Here is a 26,540-nt window from a genome sequence, read left to right as displayed (position 1 = left end):
CAATGACAGCACTGAGTGAAAAAAGTAATAAAAAGATAAGATGAATAGAATGATACCACCTATGGATTTATGTGTATTAAAAAACACTCAAAATATTTTCTAATATTTTAAGGATACAGGTATATTTGAAGGTATGACCAGAAGAATATATATTAAATACACTAGAGTAGGGAAGGAAAATGAGCTTGAGATAGGAGGATGAAAAGTAGGTATTAGTTTTCTGTTGCTGCAGTAACAAACTAATATAAACTAAATCGCTCACAACCACACAAATTTTATTATTCTACAGTTCTAGCAGTAAGAAATTTGATGTGATTGTCACTAGGCTAAACTCAAGTAGTTGGTAGGGCTGTGTTTCTTTCTGAAGCCAGCCACTAGGGGAGAATTCTAGATTCTAGAGGCCCCTTCCTCCATTTTCAAAGCCAACAAATGGTGCATCCCTTGTGCCTTTCTTCCCTCTCCCTCTGTCTCTCCCTTTTTCCTCCTAAGTCGACTTTTAAGGATCCTTGTGATTACACTGGACCAACCTGGATAATCCAGAATATTCTTTCTACAGCAACGTCTTTAACTTAATCACACCTGCAGAGTCCTTTTTGCCAGACAAGGTAACATATTCACAGGTTCGAGGGATTAGAATGGTGACACCTTTGGGAGGCCATTATTTGCACACCACAGGGAAAGATAAAAATAAATAAATATAAACAAAGATTGAACAAGCTGGGAAGAGTGATGATAGTGTGACACCACTGTGGAACAAATCAACTCAATTCTGTGTGTCCAAGGTCCTAAAATAGCATAGAAAAAAGAGGAATATGAGACTGTGGTGTTATCAGCTGTGTCAAATGATGCTGTGAAGTCAATTAAGATAAGGATAGAGGAAACAAACACTGAATTTGCAAAATGGTATTACTTGGTGAACTTAATAAAAGCAATCTGAGTATAGTGTTGGCAAATAATGCAGCATTAAAATGAATTGAGGAGAGAATGTGAGATGAGGAAATGGTGAGAGAGCACAATGTCACTTCTCTAAGCTGTATTTGTATTATGCAAAAATCTCCTATTAGTAAAAATGAAATGCCAAAAAATAGAGCGCACATAAATTATTCTATTTCTTAATGGAATATCATGCAAATGCAACTGTTGTAAACACTTTAAAAGAGTCCAATGTTTTCAAAATCTTAGTTAAAAGATAAAAAATATTATAGTATAATCACAACTGCATTAAATATATCGATACATAGCTAGCATAAATAAAATGATAAAATACATAAAACTCTTCATAGCAGTTGCCTTTATCAGCTCAATATATGATTTTTTTCTTTAAAAGTTTTCTGAGTTTTTCCAGTATTCTATTATGAACATGAATTACTTTTTAATTTCCAGGAATAATGTAAATATTTAGAAATAATAAGATTCCTCAGAAATGTTTTTGTTTGAACAACTAAGATCAAAATATAAATATTTCACTTTAAAAAATGTATACGTGTTCACAATAAAGAAACTGTGAAACCTGTTTGGAAATGGAACTGGGTCCATAACTGACGTCAGCCCATTAACTATGGGGAAGTTACTTGAAACTTCCAGGCCACAATTTCCTCATTTACAAATAAATAGATTGTAGATATGATCTCAAACGGTCCCTTCTAAGCTTAAACATTTTATGAGAATATCCAGATTCAAACTGCATTCCTACTTTCACAGAACCATCTTTATTTATATAAAAATCTATATAATTTACTTAGATAAAAAATTATCAGAAAAAAGAAACTTTCCTGGGCTACTTCTAGTAATCAGGATTTGTTAAAGTTTGGACGCATTTGTTATAACCCCACAGCTCTATGCCACTAAATACGGTCACAGGCAAGGATAGACTAAACCAATTTAAAATAGGTTTAAAACTCAACCAGCACTGCCACTGAAAAATTAGTGTGTGTATGTGTATATATATATTTGTCTCAATATATCCATTTGCCTGGTTAGTTACCTTTCTTTACAGATTGTTTGCTTTGATAGGAGAGAGAAAGGAAGAACACACTTACAGGCTCAAGGTAACTTTGGGTAATCATCTAGTTCTTTCAGCAGAGGGCTCCCTCTGGAAATGTACAGAGGAACTGCTCTCCAGGTAATCCAGCTGAATAGAGCAGACATTCCTTCTGGATTTCTAGGGAGCATTCTTCCTCTTTCCAATGACAGCTCTCCTATCAAGATGACTTTGGAGTTTAGCTATGAGATGGAAGCAAATCAACCTTACTGAAGAATATCAATACTTCATTCCCAATCCTTTCTTTATATTTCCTTAGCTACATCAGCCTTCAAGCATATAAGAATGGCAGACTTGTGGGCATGGGATTATAAGAAGAACCATTACAATGTCTAGCTAAAAGAGTAAACTACATGTGACTTGCTCAGTTGTCAGGGGAAAAAAAAAAACTCTATCAGAAAACAGCATCTGCTCTACCCACACCCTCACTAACAGCCAGCTGTTTTCAGTTATTCTCGCCTGCTGACCAGGTTCTCTCAGGATGAATTCTCACTGGGGGTGAAACAAATAAAGACAGCCAAGACTGAGCAAATCAAGCTGCTTCAGGACTTTATTTTGCTGCTGGGGCCACGAACTCCTGCTTATTTTGCCCCGGACCTTTCATTTCCTATGGCTCTCCAGGCCACCAGCAGTTTCTATGAACTTGGAATGCTTCTCTTACTCTGCCTCCGAAAACAATGTCCTCGAGGTTTCTGCTTACCAAGCCTCTGTGTCATTACCTCCCCAGCTTAATCCAGCTGATCCTAATTATTTGTGAAAGGCGTGTGGCTAATTTTCTTCCTTTGGGGGAATATTTCCCTTTTTATCATATATAACCTTTGATAAAAGTTGAGTGAGATGAATGTTGTATATTTTAACTTCTTTTCTACACCCAAGGATGCCCCCGTATGTCCGTGATCAGTTGTAGTTAATCAGTGGTAGATTTCCAATATGCACAGATATAATATTTTTTTAAATGTCCCTTTGAAATATCAACCTGGGTATTAAGTTCAGGTTAATATTCAAGCACAATGAATTCAACCTGACAATTCTGCTGTATTCTCAAATCTTCTTCCCCAAGATTTTACTATATTTAATCCAGTTTTAGGAATGTGTTTCATAATTCTAATGTCTAAAACATGTGGAAATGTTATATTCCTGGAAGAAAATCCATTGTATTTCATTCAGTATTAATGTGGTTACAGATTTAAAGATTTCAGACTGTGTGACAGACTGCCTGGGTTCAAATCCTACTTCTGCCATAACTTTGAACAAGTCATTTAATTTCTTTGTGCTTCAATTTCTTTATCTGTAAAAGAAATAATAATAGTTCCTATATCAGAGGTTCATTATGAAGAGTAAATAAGTTAATATATGTGAAGTACATATATTAATGTGAAGTACTTAACAAAAAGTACTCGGTACACAGTACATTTTTAATAAGTAAATTCTTACTATTGCTATTGTTTATCTGTATCTTATTTTGGCTAAAAGTATCAATAATAGTTTCAATTTCATCATTAATATGTTATGTTTTGGAGAAAACTTAGACATTTGAATGCAAAGCTATGCTTTAAAAATCATAAAATTAGAAAATTCATGAATATGGACATTTCAAAAAATTGAAATTAGATAACCTAACCATTTGACATTAGACATGGCAAAGAAATTACAGTGTTGTGGTAGAAAGGCTAATGTCGGAAAACAAAAGAAAAGACCTCCGATATGTATTTAAATTTTATTCAAGGGTTCTTTCAGTCACTCAAGCTAGTAATAGTGAAACCAGGGCAGATGGTTAAAATGAAGGTGATAGAGAAATACAAATGCTCTCAGAGAGATTACAAGGCCGAGAATTGCAGTTCCCCAAGAACTTTACATATCATTCAAGTCCAACACAGTCTAACACATCTTCTCAACTGAGAACTAAGAAGCACACAGGTCAGAGATGCTGTCCTGGATCACATGGTTTGGAAGGAAATGAGTCAGAACTAGAAACCAGACCGTCTCGTCCTATCCAGAGATCCCCATATAGAGTCACAAGGACTTCACATGTTTGAGATCTCAGGTTGAAACTGCCAAGGCTGCATGTTCACGAGCTTCATTATATATACCTTTTATTGACCAGACTCCCCAAAGAGTAAAAGATATAAATTTGAGTCTTAATTAGCCAGAGAAGTCCTTTTCAGTAACAAATTCTATCAACCTTCTTGTCGATTTGCTTATTCTTTGTTTTATGACAGATAGCTTTTCCCTAATTAAGCCTCCTTTCAGAACATAGAGATTAAGCACTACACCTTGAGAAAGCAAATCCCTTTTTCCTAAGAGCCCCATGTTCTTAATATCCAAAGGAACTGAGGCAAAGAAGCTGAACATAATCCAGTCCTCCTTTTCCAGCTGAGCTTTCATTTCATACTTCACTACAGTTTCTCTAATCCCCACTTTCTCTTTGGGTTGCAGGGTATGCCAAATACACAGCATGTTTAAAATCCCTGCTGATCCGTTGAGATGCTACACAGTGCATGACAGAGTTTGGCAAGCATGTGCATTGAGACTTAAAAAAAAAAAACTAAATAAAATGCAGTCTATGTTACCATCAAGTTTACTCTGTTTTTCAGGCCACTAAATCTCCTCACTACTCCCAGGAGTGCCACTTCTTGCAACAGGCATCATACTAATTGAGATCTGACCAAACAGCTGGATTTACAATGAAGCATTAACTGTCGGCTGAATTCCTTAGACACACACACACACACACACAGACACACACACACACACACACACAGCATCCTGCAGCAACAAGACTTACAAATGAGTGCTTGAAGACTCATTTCTCACTCTGACCCCTGGGGTCAATGATGTCAGAGAAACTATTTCGGAAAAGAGCTCTAGAGTGGGAGTGAACAATCAGGACCAACAATGAGTAATTCTTGAAGGTCACAGCTGTTGAGCAGCTAATTGTAACTTGAAAAGCTGAGTACCAAGTTATTAATGATCTTGCTGATAAACTTTTTTCCCCACTCCAAGTCATACAAGCTTTTATTCTAACTTTGAAGATCAAGAAAGATCTACCCTGGTTATAAATGCAAAACTTTTCCTGTCTAGATGCAGCCGCGCATATCTGACTGCCTGCTTTCCTCACATACTCGGTATAAACTGGTGACCTTCATATAAATTGAGGTACGCTTTCTAATTCCAAAATCTCTCCTAAGGAAAGGGATCGTCAACCCTGCCAAGTATTTTGTTTTAGCTTATTAACTACTCAGTATTATAAAACAGACGGAATGGAATCAATTAAGTAATTTACTCAGAGAGCCAAAATGTTCCTTTCCTTATGTTATATGCATGTGGTAGAAAACACACCACCTTCATTTGAAACACAGACACTATCCTATGGGAGGTAAAAATAATACTTCTACAGGCTAACAAAAAATATACTAGAGGATAAAAAGAACTGTCTGCTTTTCTTAAGAAGTACTAAGGGCAAAGTCATACAGGCAGGAGGAAACACAAGGCATACTATTAGAAAATTAGAGAGCACATCATGTATGGGAATTCTATTCAAACAATTATCCCCTATCCTTCAATGATTTAAAACAGGGTTGCTCTCCTCTCTACTTCATCTTCTATCTTATCTATTGGTTTATTATTTCTTCCCAAGCAGGAGTTAAATTTTCAGATTCCTATTGTTTATCTAAACAGTTATTCATTTACACACTGTAGGTTCATAGTAAATGCTTGCTGAATGAAGGAAATGAAATGCTTTAATTATAATGTCTTTCCAACTGGAGGGCTGTTCATTGCTCTCACCACAGCAAGCTACAAAGGTTCTTGAATGAACCCCTGAGGCTATCACAGAATGATGCAAGATACTCACCTTTCCTCCCCTCCACAACCCCAAAGGAATTAATGAGCAGCTTCCACAAAGCCCAGAAGCAAACAACTGAAATCTGAACTGCAGCCTGTTAGTATAAAACAAGTTAAACTAGGGGAAAAACGTGTCTCCTGCAGGGTAAGGGTGGGAGCAAAGCACTTAATTATTTTAGTGAGATTCAGGTCTGTGAAAGAACATGTGTGAAAACATGCACACTCATTTTATTATATTTGCTTAATAAGCTCGTCAGTGTTATGTCATAGAAGCATGCCAATATTTTATCAGCTACCTCCTGCTTTCATAGGTGGTAGTCTACAGAGGACAAATATTGTGCTATTTGCATTATAATTAATACACCATTAAAGAAATATTTATTGGGTAAATACCATAAGCCACAGATAATATTAAGTACCCTGGCAAACACATGATAAATAAAATAGTTCCTCATCTCAAGACTTTTATAATCAAGTAAGGAGGAAAAGGTACATATATACATAACTGTAATATGATAGTGTGATAAATTCTCTACTACATTTAAGGGTCAAGTGTTGCCATCTAACCTATACTAATTCCTATAAACTGTCATTTACACACAGATCAATACATTTCCATCACTCTTGCTTCTCCATCCACCTACAAAAATGAGAAAGTTTCCACTAAGCTAAAGTCATTTAATCATCCATCAAATCTCCTGGTATTTTCAAAATTAATGTGTTACCACAGCACGCTATTAGAACCATTTTTTAGTCATGTCAGATCATCACCTAAGCAGGGGTGCAGGGAGACTTGAATAATGAATGAATGTATTACCCTCAGCCTCTTCAAAGTGGAATAACAATATGAGTGCAAAATTCCAAAAGGCAAAATCTATCTCCCTATGGTCTGTGTTCAACAAACTCATTTCTGGGCCATGGGATTTTCTACCCATGACAAAAATTAAAATAAGCAATGTTGCATTAAAATGAAATAATACAGATATATATTCTAGGAAGATTTTTTTCTGGAGGGCAGAGCAAATCCAGTTACTATATGGTAAGGTTTTTAGTTGTCAATCTTGAAAGACCCACAAAACAAGAATTAACTGACCTGCAAACAAAAGTCAGAAATGCTATCCAGATTTTCTTCACTTCCCTTCTATGTCTACACTAACCTTCTGGGACAGTTCATACATTTATGTGATTTCCTCTCTGTAGGTAATATACAAATCCATTGCTAAAGATCTGATTTACCTTAATTCCCATTATTCTCAAAATCCCTATAGAACTGGCTATGGACACCTGAAAATATAACATAGTGAAAACTAAAATTATTATCTTCCTCAAAAACAAGTATTCCTTGCCAACTATTTAATTCAATATTCAGATAAGGAATATAAGCATAGGTTGAACTCACAGCCATAAAGTATTTTAAAAACCACATATAGTAATTTCAAAAACTTTTATTTAATACACTCAATTTTTAAAGAAATTAATAAAAGTGCTTTTAGTTTTTTCAACTTTAAAGTCTATGGTTACAATGTCTCAAATATTTCACCCCAAGTATAAATTAAAACTGTAATTTTGCACATTTCAAAGTAGTTAATGCATACATTTATATGCAACTTGCATTTAGATCCAGTTCTAATGGATAAACATACTTGTCTTCAGGGTAGTAGTCATATGAATAGACTCAATGAAGTAAAATGCTTTATATTTTTTTCTATAAATATCAAAGGTTTTTTGGACTTGGCAAGGGCTTTACAAATAATAGCCAATCCACAAATTTTATAGATGGGATATTATATAATTTACCACAATTTACATAGTTTTACAAGTAGCAGACGGTAGATTAATACTAAGGTGGCAATATACATTATCACCCAAATCAGAACACTTCTGAGAATGGGAGAGGACGCTGTTAAGGATTATTACTATCACTATTACTATTACTATTACTAATACTGGAGGACAACAGGTATAAACTGGGTCTCTCTGGGAAAACCAGAATATACAGTTAGTCTAACTGTAACACACGCAATGTGTATTTGCTATTTCAATTGAGAATATTCAATCTGCTATAGATACAAGAAACAAATGGGATAGATAAGACTTATGTGTTAAATATACATAATGTACAGGCAAGTAACTTGGGAGACAGGCAAAATTCATAAGATGTACTAAGAATAGAAAGTAAGTTAGTAACCCGTACACATAATACAGAATTAATGGAACAATTACAAGAATGAAACAAATAGAGTGTTACTTAGAAAGGGATATAAAGACCATAAATCTTAAGTATTCATAAAGCCCAGATTATATCACCTCTATATTGATAGCTATTTCCCTCTAAATCTGCCTCCCTTAGTGACATCTATTATGGTCTGTTTCTGACCCCATGTATTCTCCACTTGAGAAAGACAGATATAAGCCACACAGCTCAACACGTTAAACAGTGAGGTATAGCTGCAGTCAGGTGTACGAGTCTCTGCATCTCTCCGACAAACTGAGCTTGTGTTACCTGCAGATACCTTCCAACCAGTGAGCTTTTCTTTTTGGTGCCAATTTTAAATACAGTTTTATTTAAGACATTGCATTTTCCACTTACAATACAGTGCTTATAAAGCGCAATGTTATTTCCTTTCCCTGTGCACACATTCCATGTTCAAGTATCAAGAATGCCCAGTTTACTACAGCAGCTCAACTTTAAAACTGCCATGGAATTTGCTACAAATTTGGGTCCTTCAATGTTTATCTGGTCTGTGTAACCACACCATCAGCAGAAATAGCAGATGAAGTGGAAACTGAATCAGGATACTGCAACATTACATTAAACAGAATTAAGAAAGTGTGAACCTTTCAACCATCCAATGGAACCCTATCCCAACTGTGCAAACATATCCTATAGCTTTGTTCTTGGCTTCCCATGACAGAATAAATACAGCACATGATTCCAGAATCTTGGCATCTTGGTCTGTAAGCCTTGCAGTCCTGACTTCTATTATAGCTTGCCTGGTAGTTTATGTAGAGGCTTTTATTGCATTGATATAAATTCCCACACAACAGCACATATACCCCAAATCCCATTGATTTATTTACTCATTCAACAAATTTGAGTACCTACCACACAGCATGCTCAATTCTGGGTGCCTGGAATATAAAAATGAAAGGCACAGCCTCTGTTCTTTCTTTTTTTTTTTCTTTTTTTTTGGCCACGCAGTGTGGCATGAGGGACCGATCAGGGATCAAACCCATGCCCCCTGCATTGGGAGTGCAGAGTCTTAACCACTGGACCACCAGGGAATTCTCAACAGCCTCTGTTCTCAAACAGAGTCCAAGGAGGAAAACAGATGAGTAAACAGACAAGGTATGATAGTGTTGTCATATCCTAGCCTCCAGGGATCAAGGAAGGCTTCCCTGAGGAAGCGACAGCAAAGAATATAGAATAGGACAAAACAGACCAGAAGAGAAAAATAGACTTATTAACATTTATTGCTTACTGCATACCACAACAATTTTCTAACTCATTTAATACTCATAACAACCCTATGAGTCATTATTGTTATTATTCCTATTTGAAAAATAAGAGAAGGAAGGCATAGAAAGGTCATATATCTAGCAAGTGAAGGAGTCAGGATTGAAGGCCAAGCATTGTGGCCCAAGAAACCAACTACCTAATCACTAAATTACACTGCATCATATCCCAGGTGCCAAGAACTAAAATATGAATGGGAGTTAGGAAGGCAAAAAAGGGAGAGAAGGATATGGTAACGTGAGAACCCAAACCAAGACAACCGACATACTTCAAGAGAGTTAAAACATGGCATGCATATGAGGAATTGTAACAGATGAAGCTGTTAAATTAGGCAGGGCCCAGAAAATGAGACTACCAAAGGCCTTATCAAAACACCTCATCACCTTCCTTGTCACATGACCCCATAACTCAAAGTCTACATCACAATGTTATAGGGGAAAACAAGTGAGTACATCATGCAGCATGAAATGCAAAAAATGAAACAAGCCTTGAAATTTTCAATTAGTGATAACTTTCTTTCAAGATAAGGCAGTATCTTATAAAAAAATTCAACATTCTCTGAACTACAATGCAATACAAATAATGATTTTAACAGAACTTACATCTAATCTGTAGTACAGTTCTACCCATAGGTTATATAACCGTTTTTATTTTGTTTAAATTTCACACATGTAACTATTATATATAATTCTATGAATACACACTTACGTATATGTATATGTCAACTAAAAATGTTTGAAATGCAAAAATAGATCTCATACAAGTAGCTTTTCAACAATAATATGTTGTCATAGATGTTAACATGGTAAACAAATCTGTATAACAGGACAAATAAAATATAGGTAAGAAGTAAGAAGTAAACCAACAAGACACACATCGTCATAGGTTATTCAAATAATTCTGGTAGAATATCTTCCCATTATAAACACATTATTTTTCTAATGCTATAAATAATCACATTACTTAATATAAATGAAACAAGATTTATAAATATCAGATGAACAAATGGTACAGTTTTCCTTTCAGATTTGAAACTGTGGGAATAAATTACTTTTACAAGACCAGTAGTTTCAAATAAAATTGAGAAGTTAATCTGTTTGGTATAATTCTTAAATTTTAAAGTGATTTAAGTATTTAAAGAAGTCTTCACTTTTTTTTGCTATTGACTGCATATATTTAGATTCAACCAGTTAGAACTCATTACAATATATAATTTTAGTTTAATTATTAATTTCCAAGTCTCATCAAAAAATATCCCAGTGTTTTTCTATTAATCTCAAACAGTATCACAACATTCCAGAAGTTAACATTTTAAAAACTTTCATACACTCTTAATATATGTTCACACCAGCACTACTTTAGCCTGATGATTCACAATTAACCAATGATCAAAAACAAAAAAACAGGGAACTACATTTCCAAAATAGAAGAAAATCACTAGACATAGTCATATTTCCCCAATTCCATCATTTATATTCATAAATCTAATCTATTATTTGCTCTACTTGCTAGAGGGTATTTGAGAAAGATCAGCACACATCACAAATCTTTCAGTGAGAATCAAAAACACTTTCATTTTCTCATCCATTTATCTCATGCTCTGTCATCATCTTATCATGCATTTATGAACTTTCTGTGGATTAGCATTAGCCGAGGCTACCAGAGGGGCAAAGCATAAGAAAAGTTTGGGACTTTTATTTACCAGTTGTATCAACCCATGATATGATCACCTCCACTGGCTTATAATTTCCCCTTCTCTAAATGAAAGTGTATCCCCCAGTTCTCCCCTTGCCCATTCTCTTCTCTGCTTTGATGTTCTCCTAAACCCCAGTGACCTTAACTATCACCTTTATGTTGAAAATGTCTAACTTCTGTTACTAACAATAACTTCTCCCTTGATATTTAGATTAATATTTCAGAGTTTACTTCACATTTACACCTCTAACTCAGTATTTCTAAGACCACATTCATCTATTTTTTCCTGAAAACCAAAGCTTCCTCTTGACATTCTAATTCTACGAATGGGAGCACACAGTCACCTAGGCATCTTTGATTCTTCCCTCAACCTCACTTCCTACATCCAGTTAGTAGCCAAGCACTGCAGATTCGATCTCTGTGCATCTCTCACATCGTTCCTCTTCTTTCCATCCCGATTACTCGCTCTCCAGTTCAGACACTCATTACCTTCTGCCCTATGGCAACAACCTAACTGATCTCTCCATGTTCAAGTCTCTCTCCACACTAAACTTTCCCACACAATCCTGACAGGTTGTAAACTGCAACTCTGATCAAGAGCTTCCAAAGTATCCCCACTACAGACAAAATTATGTACACATGGGCATTTAAAACCCCCTACAAGATGGCTACAAACTACCTTTCAAACTTCCTGCCCCACCACTTCTTTCCTCATGCTCTTACTGTTGGTTAAACTAGACTATTAACTGTTTGATGAAAATGTCATAATTTTCTCCAACTATAACTTTGTTCACATAATTCACTTCTCTGGAACACCCTCCCTCTGCCAGCACTTCCCAAATGATCCTAGGGATTTTTTAAGAGTTAGTAAAAATATCACATTATCTAAGAAAGCTTTACCTGCCCTCCTTTCTCCACTATCTCCACATACCAGGGATGCCATTTCCTCCTTCTTTAAAATACTATAGCACTTAGAGAAAACCATAATTCAAAAAGATACATGCACCCCAATGTTCATTGCAGCACTATTTACAATAGCCAGGATATGGAAGCAACCTAAATGTCCATCAACAGAGGAATGGATAAAGAAGATGTGGTACATATATACAATGGTATATTACTCAGCCATAAAAGGGAATGAAATTGTGCCATTTGCAGAGATGTGGATGTACCTAGAGACTGTCATACAGAGTGATGTAAGTCAGTAGGAGAAAAAACAAATATCATATAATATCACTTATATGTGGAATCCAGAAAAATGATACAGATGAACTTATTTGCAAAGCAGAAAGAGAGACACAGATGAAGAGAAAAAACATATGGATACTAAGGAGGGAAGGGGGAGGTGGGATGAATTGGGAGATTGGGATTGACATATATATACTATTATGTATAAAGTAGATAACTAATGAGAATATACTGTATAGCACAGGGAACTCTACTCAATGCTCTGTGGTGACCTAAATGGGAAGGAAATCCAGAAAAGAGGGGATATATATATATATATATATATATATATATATATATATATATATATATATATACATACATACCTATAGCTGACTCACTTTGCTGTACAGCAGAAACTAAGAAAACATTGTAAAGCAACTATGCTCCAATAAAAATTAATAAAAAATAAAATAAAATACTACAGCATTTGTATGACACCACATTTCACCAAATCATTGAGTCAAATGCCTACTGGTTTTTCTATTCTCTCTGTTACCAGCAACAGACTGTAAGTCCTTGAGGAAAAAACAGCATTATGGAGGGTTCTATGTTCATTATAGGCACAAGAAATATGTAAATTAAATTAAGTTATTTTCTCTCCTAAACATTTATACTCAATGTTCAGTTACCCAAGCTAGGAACCCATGATTGTGACAAAAATATAAAGCCAGTATTTTATTACAGCACTTTTTCTCTCCCCAAACCTAAACAAAAATATTAACAAGTAACTAAAAAATTCATTGAAAATTCTTCATGGATCTTCCATTACATATCTCTGATATGATTACTACAAAACAGAAAGCCAAAAAAAGGGTAAATAGTAATAGGTAACACATATTAGGTTTCAAAAACTGTGAGTTTAATCATTTTAATATATTCACACATGATGCTTAATCATCACTACAATGTAGGTACTTTTATTATCACACTCTACAGATGAGTTAACAAAGTTTTTTTTAAATGTAAGTCCTTAGCCTTGGTTAAGACAGTTAATAAACAGTAAAGCTGAGAATGAACCCAAATCTGTCTGACCCCAAAGCTCAGGGAGTACCTATAATTCCATACTACTACCTTCTCTGTAGCAATTAAAAAAAAAAAAAAGAGTTAAAGATATGTCTATAGCCAAGAAAAAGAAATTTCTTCTTTAGGAAGTAATAGCTGGGGGAGAGGGAGAATCATCAATTTACTTAACTATACATATGAAAGAGAGAAAGTATAAATTAGAGTGCCTGGCCAAATTTTTGCATTGCTGTACTGGAGACCTATATGAATAATGCAAAATCTGAAAACACAGACGTAAACCAGTCTATGAAAGTATGATGTTCTATGCAAAACAACACCTGCTCTCCTCTCCCCTTTCATCTTAATTTGAGGTTAAGGCTTCTATAAATATAATGGAAGTTTCCTCTCTGTATCTGGGATATACTTCAGATCTCTTTTACTACCACACATTGTTTGAGTTGAAGTGAAACAAAAGAAAAAGGAAAAAAATCTTCTAGTAATTAACTAATTTATTCTGAAAGGCATCTGTGACTGGTAGGGTAAAATTTGGTTCTTTGGAACATATACACAATTATTATTATGTGGCAGACACTCAAATAATGAATTAATGAAACAACTTATATATTCCTAATTAAATAATTTTTTGGCCAGAATGTCAAGGTTTAGCATCCATTTTCCATTAGTAATATTCTTTGTAACAAGAAAAATGTAATGGTGAAAAATATAATTTCCATAAGCATTTTGAAAAGCTACTCAAATTTTACTTCTCAGATGGAAAGGGAAAATAATTTGTAATTTATGCCAATAGAAACAAAAGAGTTTATCACATTTTCCTGAAAATACTTGAAGGCCAAACTCACTAACACATTTATTTTCAACTGGATACATCATTCTGGTATTTATACCATTTGGGAAAGAAACAAGATCCTAAAAAAAATGTTTTAAAATCATGTTTAGGGCTTAAAAGTTTATTATTGTCTTTTAACCTCAACACCTATTTCCCTAAATGCCTATTAGCCTATTATCTTTCTTCCCACATAAACATATAATTTTTTTTCCTTTTTTTTGTTGACAAACAAGAGACTTTAATGGGAAGGGGTGCCCTAGCAGACAGCAGCAGGGTAAGGGAACCCAGGAGAACTGCTCTGCCACACGGCTTGCAGTCTCGGGTTTTATGGTGATGGGATTAGTTTCCGGGTTGTCTCTGGCCAATCACTGACTCAAGGTCCTTCCTGGTGGCACGAATATCGCTCAGCCAAGATGGATTCCAGCGAGAAGGATTCTGGGAGGTTGGTAGGACATATGGACTGGCGTCTCCTCTCTCCTTTTGACCCTTTCTGAATAACATATAATATTAAGTATATAAGGATTCAAAAGGGTGATGTCCTAATAATTTATTTTGCATATCAATTAGACCTGACATTTTGTCTAAACTGGCAAACCTCACTGAAAGACACAAATAAATGTGAATGGGTTTTTATCTGAAACAATATTATACTGTCATATAAAACAAGAAGCTAACAGCAGTTCGAAGGCCATATTATATTATTCTCTTGCAGTAACAGTTATATCCAAAAGGCTGATCTTGTAAAACAGAGGGTTCCCATTGCTGTAGAAACAATAATCTCTGTTCTTCTGTTACAAGTTCTTTCATCTCTCTAATTCCCCATGAATTACTGGACTTCACCTATACACGTCAGACTGTAATGTAATAACAAAATTAAAACCAGCTTTTCCAAAAATCTGGGAGTAAGGGGAATAAGAACATGAGAACATGCCAGAAGGATAACTCATCAAAGTGAATATAAATAACACTATTAAAAACATATTGAGGCTGGAGCTCCCGGCTCGGGGTCTCTTCCCTCCGCCTTCACGGAACTGCCCCGGAGCCCGCGGCGAGGGCGGCCTCACTGACGCTGCCGGCTCTGGAGGGGCCCCGGAGGCCGAAGCCGCGACAGTCGTGCGGACGGCGGGCCGGATACATCAGAAATTCATCTACACGTGGAACAACTCCAACAGAACACCTACTGAACGCTGACAGAAGACCTCAGACCCCCCAAAAGGCAAGAAACTCCCCACATACCTGGGTAGGTCAAAAGAAAAAAAAGAATAAACAGAGACAATAGGATATGGACGGGACCTGCACCAGTGGGAGGGAGCCGTGAAGGAGGGAAGGTTTCTACACACTACAAGCCCCTTCGAGGGCGGAGACTGCAGGTGGCGGAGGGGGAAAGCTTCGGAGTAGCGGAGGAGAGCACAGCAACAGGGGTGTGGAGGGCAAAGCAGAGAGATTTTGGCACAGAGGATCGGTGCCCTCAGGCACACACCAGCCCGAGAGACTTGTCTGCTCGGCCGCCAGGGCGGGCGGGGCTGGGAGCTGAGGCTCGGGTATCGGCTTTCAGTCGGAGCGCAGGGAGAGGTCTGGGGCTGGCGGCAGGAAGAGACCCTGAAGGGGTTAGTGCTAGCCCGGAGGGAGTCCGGGGAAAGGGTCTGGAGCTACCGGAGAGGCAAGAGACTTTTTTCCCTTTTGTTGCCTGGTGCGCGAGGAGAGGGCATTCTCCTCCCTCCCCTCTGCCTGAGTGAGCCAGAGCCCCCGAATCAGCGGCTCCTTTAAACCCGTCCTGTCTGAGCGAAGAACGGACGCCCTCCGGCGACCTACGCGCAGAGGCGGGGCCAGGTCCAAGGCTGAGACCCGGGAGCTGTGAGAGCAGAGACAGGGAAATCTCTCTGTGCAGCCTCGGAGGCAGCGGATTAAAGCTCCACGGTCCATTTGATGTGCCCTGCGTCTGTGGAGTGCATGAATGGACAGCGAATCATCCCAAATTGAGGAAGTGGACCTTGAGGACAAGATTTAAGACTTCCCCCCCCCCCTTTTTTTTTTTTCCTCTTTTTACAACGAATTATCTCAAATTAAGGAGGTGGACTTAGCAAGATTTCAGACTTTTCGCCCTTTTCCTCTTTTTACAACGAATTATCCCAAATCGAGGAGGTGGACTTGGAGAGCAAGATTTTTGATTTTTCCCCCTGCTCTCTTTTTGTGAATGTGTATGTGTAATCTTCTGTGTAAGATTCTCTCTGTATAGCTTTGCTTCCACCATATGTCCCAGGGTTCTTTCGGTCCGTGTTTTTTTTCAATAATTACTTTTTAATTTTAATAACGCTACTATATTTCATACTTTATTCTATTTTACTTTACCTGCTCTTTCTTTTTTTCCTCCCTTCCCTTCCTCCCTCCCTCCCTCCGCTCCTCCTTTCCTTCTTTCTTTTTCTTTCCTCCATCCCTCCCTCCCTCCCTTCTTCTTTCCACTTTCTTTTTCTTTCCTTCCTCCCTCCCTCCCTCCCTCCTGTCTTTCTTTCTTTCTTTCCTTCCTCCCTCCCTCCCTCTCTTCTTCCATTCACTCTTCCTTTTGCTTTCATTCCTCCCTCCCTCCCTCCTTTCTTTCCTTTCTTTCCATCCTTCCCCCCTCCCTCCTTTCTTTCTTTCTTCCTTCCTTCCTTCCTTACTTCCCTTCTTCCTTTCTTTCAATCTCTCTTTCTTTCTTCTACTAATTATTTCTTTCTACTTTTTCTCCCTGTTATTCTGAGCCGGGTGGATGAAAGGCTCTTGGTGCTGCAGCCAGGAGTTAGTGCTGTGCCTCTGAAGTGGGAGAGCCAACTTCAGGACACGGGTCCACAAGAGACCTCCCAGCTCCACATAATATCAAGCAGCAAAAATCTCCCAGGGATCTCCATCTCAACACCAGCACCCAGCTTCAGTCAACGACCAGCAAGCTACAGTGCTGGTCACCCTATGCCAAGCAACTAGCAAGGCAGGAACACAACCCCACCCATTAGCAGAGAGGATACCTAAAAACATAATAAGGCCACAGGCACCCCAAAACACACCACCAGACGTGGACCTGTCCACCAGAAAGACAAGATCGAGCTTCAACCACCAGAACACAGGCATTAGTCCCCACCACCAGGAAGCCTACACAACCTACTGAAACAACCTTAGCCACGGGGGACAGACACCAAAAACAACGGGAACTACGAATCTGCAGCCTGCAAAAAGGAGACCCCAAACACAGTAACATAAGCAAAATGAGAAAGCAGAAAAACACACAGCAGGTGAAGGAGCAAGATAAAAACCTACCAGACCTAACAAATGAAGAGGTAATAGGCAGTCTACCTGAAAAAGAATTCAGAATAATGATAGTAAAGCTGATCCAAGATTCTATTTCCCAGATCCAAAATCTTGGAAATAGAATAGACAATATGCAAGAAACAGTTAACAAGGACCTAGAAGAACTAAAGATGAATCAAGCATCAATTAAAAACACAATAAATGAAATGAAAAATACTCTAGATGGGATCAATAGCAGAATAACTGAGGCAGAAGAACGGATAAGTGAGGTGGAAGATAAAATAGTGGAAATAACTGATGCAGAGAAAAATAAAGAAAAAAGAATGAAAAGAACAGAGGACAGTCTCAGAGACCTCTGGGACAACATTAAACGCACCAACATTCGAATTATAGGGGTTCCAGAAGAAGAAGAGAAAAAGAAAGGGACTGAGAAAATATTTGAAGAGATTATAGTTGAAAACTTCCCTAATATGGGAAAGGAAATAGTTAATCAAGTCCAGGAGGCACAGAGAGTCCCATACAGAATAAATCCAAGAAGAAATACGCCAAGACACATATTAATCAAACTGTCAAAAATTAAACACAAAGAAATCATATTAAAAGCAGCAAGGGAAAAACAACAAATAACACACAAGGGAATCCCCATCAGGTTAACAGCTGATCTCTCAGCAGAAACTCTACAAGCCAGAAGGGAGTGGCAGGACATAATTAAAGTGATGAAGGAGAGAAACCTGCAACCAAGATTACTCTACCCAGCAAGGATCTCATTCAGATTTGATGGAGAAATTAAAACGTTTACAGACAAGCAAAAGCTGAGAGAGTTCAGCACCACCAAACCAGCTTTACAACAAATGCTAAAGGAACTTCTCTAGGCAAGAAACACAACAGAAGGACTATACCTACAATAACGAACCCAAAGCCATTAAGGAAATGGGAATAGGAACATACATATCGATAATTACCTTAAATGTAAATGGACTAAATGCTCCCACCAAAAGACACAGAGTGGCTGAATGGATACAAAAACAAGACCCATATATATGCTGTCTACAAGAGACCCACTTCAGACCTAGAGACACATACAGATTGAAAGTAAGGGGATGGAAAAAGATATTCCATGCAAATGGAAATCAAAAGAAAGCTGGAGTAGCAATTCTTATATCAGACAAAATAGACTTTAAAATAAAGACTATTAGAAGAGACAAAGAAGGACACTACATAACGATAAAGGGATCGATCCAAGAAGAAGATATAACAATTGTAAATATTTATGCACCCAACATAGGAGCACCTCAATACATAAGGCAAATACTAACAGCCATAAAAGGGGAAATCGACAGTAACACAATCATAGTAGGGGACTTTAACACCCCACTTTCACCAATGGACAGATCATCCAAAATGAAAATAAATAAGGAAACACAAGCTTTAAATGAAACATTAAACAAGATGGACTTAATTGATATTTATAGGACATTCCACCCAAAAACAACAGAATACACATTTTTCTCAAGTGCTCATGGAACATTCTCCAGGATAGATCATATCTTGGGTCACAAATCAAGCCTTGGTAAATTTAAGAAAATTGAAATTGTATCAAGTATCTTTTCTGACCACAATGCTATGAGACTAGACATCAATTACAGGAAAAGATCTGTAAAAAATACAAACACATGGAGGCTAAACAATACACTACTCAATAATGAAGTGATCACTGAAGAAATCAAAGAGGAAATTAAGAAATACTTAGAAACAAATGACAATGGAGACACGACGACCCAAAACCTATGGGACGCAGCAAAAGCAGTTCTAAGGGGGAAGTTTATAGCAATACAATCCCACCTTAAGAAACAGGAAACATTTCGAGTAAACAACCTGACCCTGCACCTAAAGCAATTAGAGAAAGAAGAACAAAAAACCCCCAAAGTTAGCAGAAGGAAAGAAATCATAAAGATCAGATCAGAAATAAATGAAAAAGAAATGAAGGAAACGATAGCAAAGATCAACCAAACTAAAAGCTGGTTCTTTGAGAAGATAAACAAAATTGACAAACCATTAGCCAGACTCATCAAGAAAAGAAGGGAGAAGACTCAAATCAGTAGAATTAGAAATGAAAAAGGAGAAGTAACAACTGACACTGCAGAAATACAAAAGATCATGAGAGATTACTATAAGCAACTCTATGCCAATAAAATGGACAACCTGGAAGAAATGGACAAATTCTTAGAAATGCACAACCTACCAAGACTGACTCAGGAAGAAATAGAAAATATGAATAGACCAATCACAAGCACTGAAATTGAAACTGTGATTAAAAATCTTCCATCAAACAAAAGCCCAGGACCAGATGGCTTCACAGGCGAATTCTATCAAACATTTAGAGAAGAGCTAACACCCATCCTTCTCAAACTCTTCCAAACAATATCAGAGGAAGGAACACTCCCAAACTCATTCTACGAGGCCACCATCACCTTGATACCAAAACCAGGCAAGGATGTCACAAAGAAAGAAAACTACAGGCCAATATCACTGATGAACATAGATGCAAAAATCCTCAACAAAATACTAGCAAACAGAATCCAACAGCACATTAAAAGGATCATACACCATGATCAAGTGGGGTTTATTCCAGGAATGCAAGGATTCTTCAATATACGCAAATCAATCAAGGTGATACACCATATTAACAAGTTGAAGGAGAAAAACCATATGATCATCTCAATAGATGCAGAGAAAGCTTTCGAAAAAATTCAACACCCATTTATGATAAAAACCCTGCAGAAAGTAGGCATAGAGGGAACTTTCCTCAACATAATAAAGGCCATATATGACAAACCCACAGCCAACATTGTCCTCAATGGTGAAAAACTGAAACCATTTCCACTAAGATCAGGAACAACACAAGGTTGCCCACTCTCACCACTCTTATTCAACATAGTTTTGGAAGTTTTAGCCACAGCAATCAGAGAAGAAAAGGAAATAAAAGGAATCCAAATTGGAAAAGAAGAAGTAAAGCTGTCACTGTTTGCAGATGACATGATACTATACATAGAGAATCCTAAAGATGCTACCGAAAAACTACTAGAGCTAATCAATGAATTTGGTAAAGTAGCAGGATACAAAATTAATGCACAGAAATCTCTGGCATTCCTGTACACTAATGATGAAAAATCTGAAAATGAAATCAAGAAAACACTCCCATTTACCATTGCAACAAAAAGAATAAAATATCTAGGAATAAACCTACCTAAGGAGACAAAAGACCTGTATGCAGAAAATTATAAGACACTGATGAAAGAAATTAAAGATGATATAAATAGATGGAGAGATATACCATGCTCCTGGATTGGAAGAATCAATATTGTGAAAATGACTCTACTACCCAAAGCAATCTACAGATTCAATGCAATCCCTATCAAACTACCACTGGCATTTTTCACAGAAGTAGAACAAAAAATTTCAAAATTTGTTTGGAAAAACAAAAGACCCCGAATAGCCAAAGCAATCTTGAGAACGAAAAACGGAGCTGGAGGAATCAGGCTGCCTGACTTCAGACTATACTACAAAGCTACAGTAATTAAGACAGTGTGGTACTGGCATAAAAACAGAAAGATAGATCAGTGGATCAGGATAGAAAGCCCAGAGATAAACCCACGCACATATGGCCAACTTATCTTTGATAAAGGAGGCAGGAATGTACAGTGGAGAAAGGACAGCCTCTTCAATAAGTGGTGCTGGGAAAACTGGACAGGGACATGTAAAAGTATGAGATTAGATCATTCCCTAACACCATACACAAAAATAAGCTCAAAATGGATTAAAGACCTAAATGTAAGGCCAGAAACTATCAAACTCTTAGAGGAAAACATAGGTAGAACACTCTATGACATAAATCACAGCAAGATCCTTTTGGACCCACCTCCTAGAGAAATGGAAATAAAAACAAAGATAAACAAATGGGACCTAATGAAACTTCAAAGCTTTTGCACAGCAAAGGAAACCATAAACAAGACCAAAAGACAACCCTCAGAATGGGAGAAAATATTTGCAAATGAAGCAACTGACAAAGGATTAATCTCCAAAATTTATAAACAGCTCATGCAGCTCAATAGCAAAAAAACAAACAACCCAATCCAAAAATGGGCAGAAGACTTAAATAGGCATCTCTCCAAAGAAGATATACAGACTGCCAGCAAACACATGAAAGAATGCTCAACATCATTAATCATTAGAGAAATGCAAATCAAAACTACAATGAGATATCATCTCACACCAGTCAGAATGGCCATCATCAAGAAATCTAGAAACAATAAATGCTGGAGAGGGTGTGGAGAAAATGGAACACTCTTGCACTGCTGGTGGGAATGTGAATTGGTACAGCCACTATGGAGAACAGTATGGAGGTTCCTTAAAAAACTAAAAATAGAACTACCATATGACCCAGCAATCCCACTACTAGGCATATACCCTGAGAAAACCATAATTCAAAAAGAGACATGTACCAAAATGTTCATTGCAGCTCTATTCACAATAGCCCGGAGCTGGAAACAACCTAAGTGTCCATCATCGGATGAATGGATAAAGAAGATGTGGCACATATATACAATGGAATATTACTCAGCCATAAAAAGAAACGAAACTGAGCTATTTGTAATGAGGTGGATAGACCTAGAGTCTGTCATACAGAGTGAAGTAAGTCAGAAAGAGAAAGACAAATACCGTATGCTAACACATATATATGGAATTTAAAAAAAAAAAAAAAAATGTCATGAAGAACCTAGGGGTAAAACGGGAATAAAGACACAGACCTACTTGAGAATGGACTTGAGGATATGGGGAAGGGGAAGGGTAAGCTGTGACAAAGGGAAAGAGAGGCATGGACATATATACACTACCAAACGTAAGGTAGATAGATAGTGGGAAGCAGCCGCAGAGCACAGGGAGATCAGCTCGGTGCTTTGTGACCGCCTGGAGGGTTGGGATGGGGAGGGTGGGAGGGAGGGAGATGCATGAGGGAGGGGATGTGGGAACAGATGTATATGTATGACTGATTCACTTTGTTATAAAGCAGAAATTAATAAAAAAAAAAAAAAGTTACTAAAAAAAAATAAAAAAAAAATAAAATTAGGGTCAAGGAAAAAAAAAAAAAAACATATTGAGTAAAAAAGTATCAGGTTTTCCTATGATCATTAGTTATATCAAATGAAAATATAAAAGCCAGAAGGAAGTAAAGAGAAATTGTTTACCAAATGCACACACACAACTTTCAGGCCACTGTAATTCAGAATCAGAGGGAGGATAGAAATTGTTTGGTCAAGAATAGAGCTAAGGATGAATGCAGGCAGAGGAAAATCAATTCAAGTCAACCCTACATCAAATTTTTAGCTGAGCTGAGGAGGACTCAGGTGGTATAGGGCATTCCAACCAGCAAAGATAATATCACTTGCCAAAGATGTGGAAGGAAGGGGGCATGGTTTGTTTAATAAACTGTTAGAACTTCCATGTGGCTGAAGGATAAGTCATGTGGAGAGGTAGTTTGAGGCAAGAGAAAAATGTGTTGTCTACTAATCTTATTTACTGGATGTATGTGTTTTGGTTCATAGGTTTTAAAGCATTCCTGCTCTTTATTTAATCCAGTGTCCATGACCTGCCCTATCATGTTGGTAAGTTCATGGTATACTAAAGACTTGGCTCCATTCCCAAATCACTGTCTTACAATTATTCCAATAAATGAGCTTTTGCCACCCTTTCCCTGCCTCTATCAGCTTATTATAATGCCTTCATATGTAGAATTAGGTGGGTTCTGCAACTGTGGCCTTGGATCTATGAATTTAAAAGTGTTTATTTTTTGGAATGCAGCTTTTATTTTTCTAGACTTTTAACCAATGAGAACATTAAACATTTCCTTAAGATAAAGTATCACTTAACAATGGCATCAAGTGATATTCTATTTTAATAATCAGTTTTAATTAGGCAAGAGTATCAATAAAGATTTGTTTCTGAGGCATTCTCAAAAGACACATGAAGATTATTTTTGTTATTATTTTATTAAACTGTGAGCTATGTTACACTGTTAATGAGCCCAAATATGAGCAGACTAGTCTCCTACTTCTTTCCAAATTTTAACGTGGAACATTGTACTAAGAACTGAATGAATGCCCAGTATACTTAGGCCTGCAGATCAACTGTCTTAACCTCATTCAATTTGTCTCCTTGCCATAGTACTGAAAAATATACATTGGAAAAAAACATATATAGTAAGAATTCTTTCAGCTGTTTCATGGGAACACAGGAGAGCTCAAAATCAAATCTAATCTTGGCTCCACTAGAGCCCTGCTAGGTATTATTGGGAAGTAGAAGGAAGGACTGAATGAAAAGCTTAGCAGATGATCTTTTGTGGCAGAATCTTATGACACCTAAGCCAAAATAGAATCCTAACAATGAATGATAATATTTTTTGTTCTTTCTAATGAGAATAACATGCTCAACAAACATCATGTTTAACTAAGTTTTTACAGGTTTATATATTATATTTAAGCTAAGTGTTCTTAAATTTGGGACCAGAAAATTGGGTTTCTATTCAAAGGAGTATGTTGAGGAAATCATTTGTAAATGTTTGGGTAACACCACCATCATTCCTTACCAACACTCTGTGCCTCCTCTTGTCTTTCTTATCTCAGTGAGACGAACATTCTTCATACAACCATTCAAGCCAGAAACTCGGTGGTACTCTTTGGGTTTTCCCTTTGTCTTACTCACTTATCAAATGAATCTCTAACTCCTGTCAATTGGTCCTCATTATCACTAATGTCACTCACCCCTAGAGTCAGTGCCACCATCATTTTTTTTATCTGAATCAATAGAATAACCTCCCATTTTCAGTCTTGAAGCCTCTAGTTTATTCTTCAAATGGACGTGGCAGGTCATTCCTCCCTTAATTCCTCTAAGATTAACTTAATTTTTCCCTTACTGCCATCAGACAAATTCTGAACTCCTCATAACATTATATCGTGCCATCCTGATCTTCTCCAGATGATTTCTGGACTGACAACTAGAAATTATCCTTTGGACACGTTAAGTTCCAATCATACTAAACTAGGCCTTTGTGCTACTCTTTCCTATCTATAATAGTATCTTTCTTCTACCTCTATGCTTGGCTAACTAATACTTGACTGTTGGGTCCCAGCTTAAATGCACTTTTCTTCAAAAGCATCTTCTCTGATCCTCCAAGACTGGGTTGACAATCTCTCTACATACTCCATAGTACTTTATACTCACTTTTATAAAAGGTATTCTCAGTATTGCTTCTTTGTTACACAAACTTGCTTCTATGTGGGCCTAGGTCATGAGATGGCCAGTGACATGAATAATTAAATCAGGGACATTGGACTTACTCAATGAGGATTAAATTCTCTTTTTGGAAATTCAAACCTAAAGGCAAGACAACAAATGCCAGTCACTGGTTAGTGCTGTGGCTAAGAGCAGTGGTATACAATTCAGGCTAGTGGTCACTTACAATGTTAATGAGCAAAGAAAGCTGTTGGAAAGTAAGAGAAGAATCAGAGAAGAACTAGGCCCACAGGAAAGAAAAAAAAAACAAAACACTTGGCATCATTAACTGATAAACCAAGGTCCAATACTCAAGAGTGTCCTTAGATTTCCATAAGAATTATGTATTCTTAAAATTGTGCTCTTACAGTTAGTACTCCCCCTCAAATACACACACACAAGCACACACCTATACACACACAAAGACATATGTTAATCACCATTTTACAAAAAAAGCTCGTCTCCTTGGGTGCAGAGAAGAGGTATCCTCTAGCAAATGTTTGCCACACTGTACAATTTTTGACTCCCAATACTGACTGAGAGATCAAAGATTGTAAGTTCTCCATCATTGCCTTCCTGCCACTTAGTGCAGTACCCATCATGAATCAGCACTCAATTAAAGCTGAAAAAATAAGTGAGGGCAAGGATGAATGAAGGAACCACCAGTATTTAATAATTCAGATTAATTTTGAAGGCTGATATTTGTGTAATGCAATAAAAAATCAAATGGAGTTTCTCCTTGCTGTAATTATCATAAAAGCATTCTAATCTACAAACACAAAAACCCAAGAATGGGAGTAAATGAAAAAGTAAGTGATGGCAGAGTTCTATGTGATTCACCAATATGATTGAGAGAATACACAAGCCCCTTGTAAAAGCATTTTGGCTCTTGCAAAAGGTACACTTAAAAATGAGCAAAGGGACAGTGGGCCCCACCATTTAAAGAGACAGAACCAAAGCCATAAGCTTCGCAGCAGTGAAGCCCCCGGACAGAGGTGGAAATGGCTATTGTAAACGGCATGAGAAGGTGTTTTGGTCAGTGAGAATAGCTGGACACCTTCAAGATGGCGGAGGAGTAAGACGTGAAGATCATGTTCCACCCCAAAAACACATCAGAAATACATCTACATATGGAACAACACCTATAGAACACCTACTGAATGCTGGCAGAAGACCTCAGACTTACTAAAAGGCAAGAAACACCCCACGTAGCTGGCCGTGTGGGTGATAGGGTCTTGTTGTTCTGGCCAGGTGTCAAGCCTGTGCCTCTGAGGTGGGAGAGCCGAGTTCAGGACACTGGTTGACCCGTGACCTCCCAGCTCCATGTAATATCAAATGGCAAAACCTCTCCCAGAGATCTCCATGTCAACACTAACACCCAGCTCCACTCAACGACCAGCAAGCTACAATGCTGGACACCCTATGTCAAACAACTTGCAAAACAGGAACACAACCCCACCCATTACCAAAGAGGCTGCCGAAATCATAATGACGTCACAGACAGCCCAAAACACACCACCAAACGTGGTCCTGTTCACCAGAAAGACAAGATACAGTCTCATCCACCAGAACACAGGTACCAGTCCCCTCCACTAGGAAGCCTACATAAGCCACTGAACCAACTTTAGCCACTGGGGGCAGACACGAAAAACAAAAGGAACTACGAACGTGCAGCCTGTGCAAAGGAGACCTCAAACACAGTAAGTTGAGCAAAACGAGAAGACAGAAAAACACACAGAAGATGAAGGAGCAAGGTA

At 37.4% G+C, this 26,540-nt stretch overlaps 1 protein-coding gene across 32 annotated transcripts in view; it reads right to left on the bottom strand.

The window, feature by feature from the left end:
* The window catches only part of ADGRL3 (adhesion G protein-coupled receptor L3), a gene marked incomplete at both ends in the record, with an annotated part of 582,832 nt that overhangs the window by 529,429 nt on the left and 26,863 nt on the right, over nt 1-26,540 (bottom strand). The gene's annotated exons all lie outside the window — the stretch shown is intronic.

Source organism: Hyperoodon ampullatus (assembly GCF_949752795.1).
Source record: "Hyperoodon ampullatus genome assembly, chromosome: 1".
In the NCBI taxonomy this organism is placed as follows: Eukaryota; Metazoa; Chordata; class Mammalia; order Artiodactyla; family Ziphiidae; genus Hyperoodon; species Hyperoodon ampullatus.
Note: the sequence above shows the minus strand (reverse complement) of the source record. Positions and strands in the feature narration are given on the sequence as shown.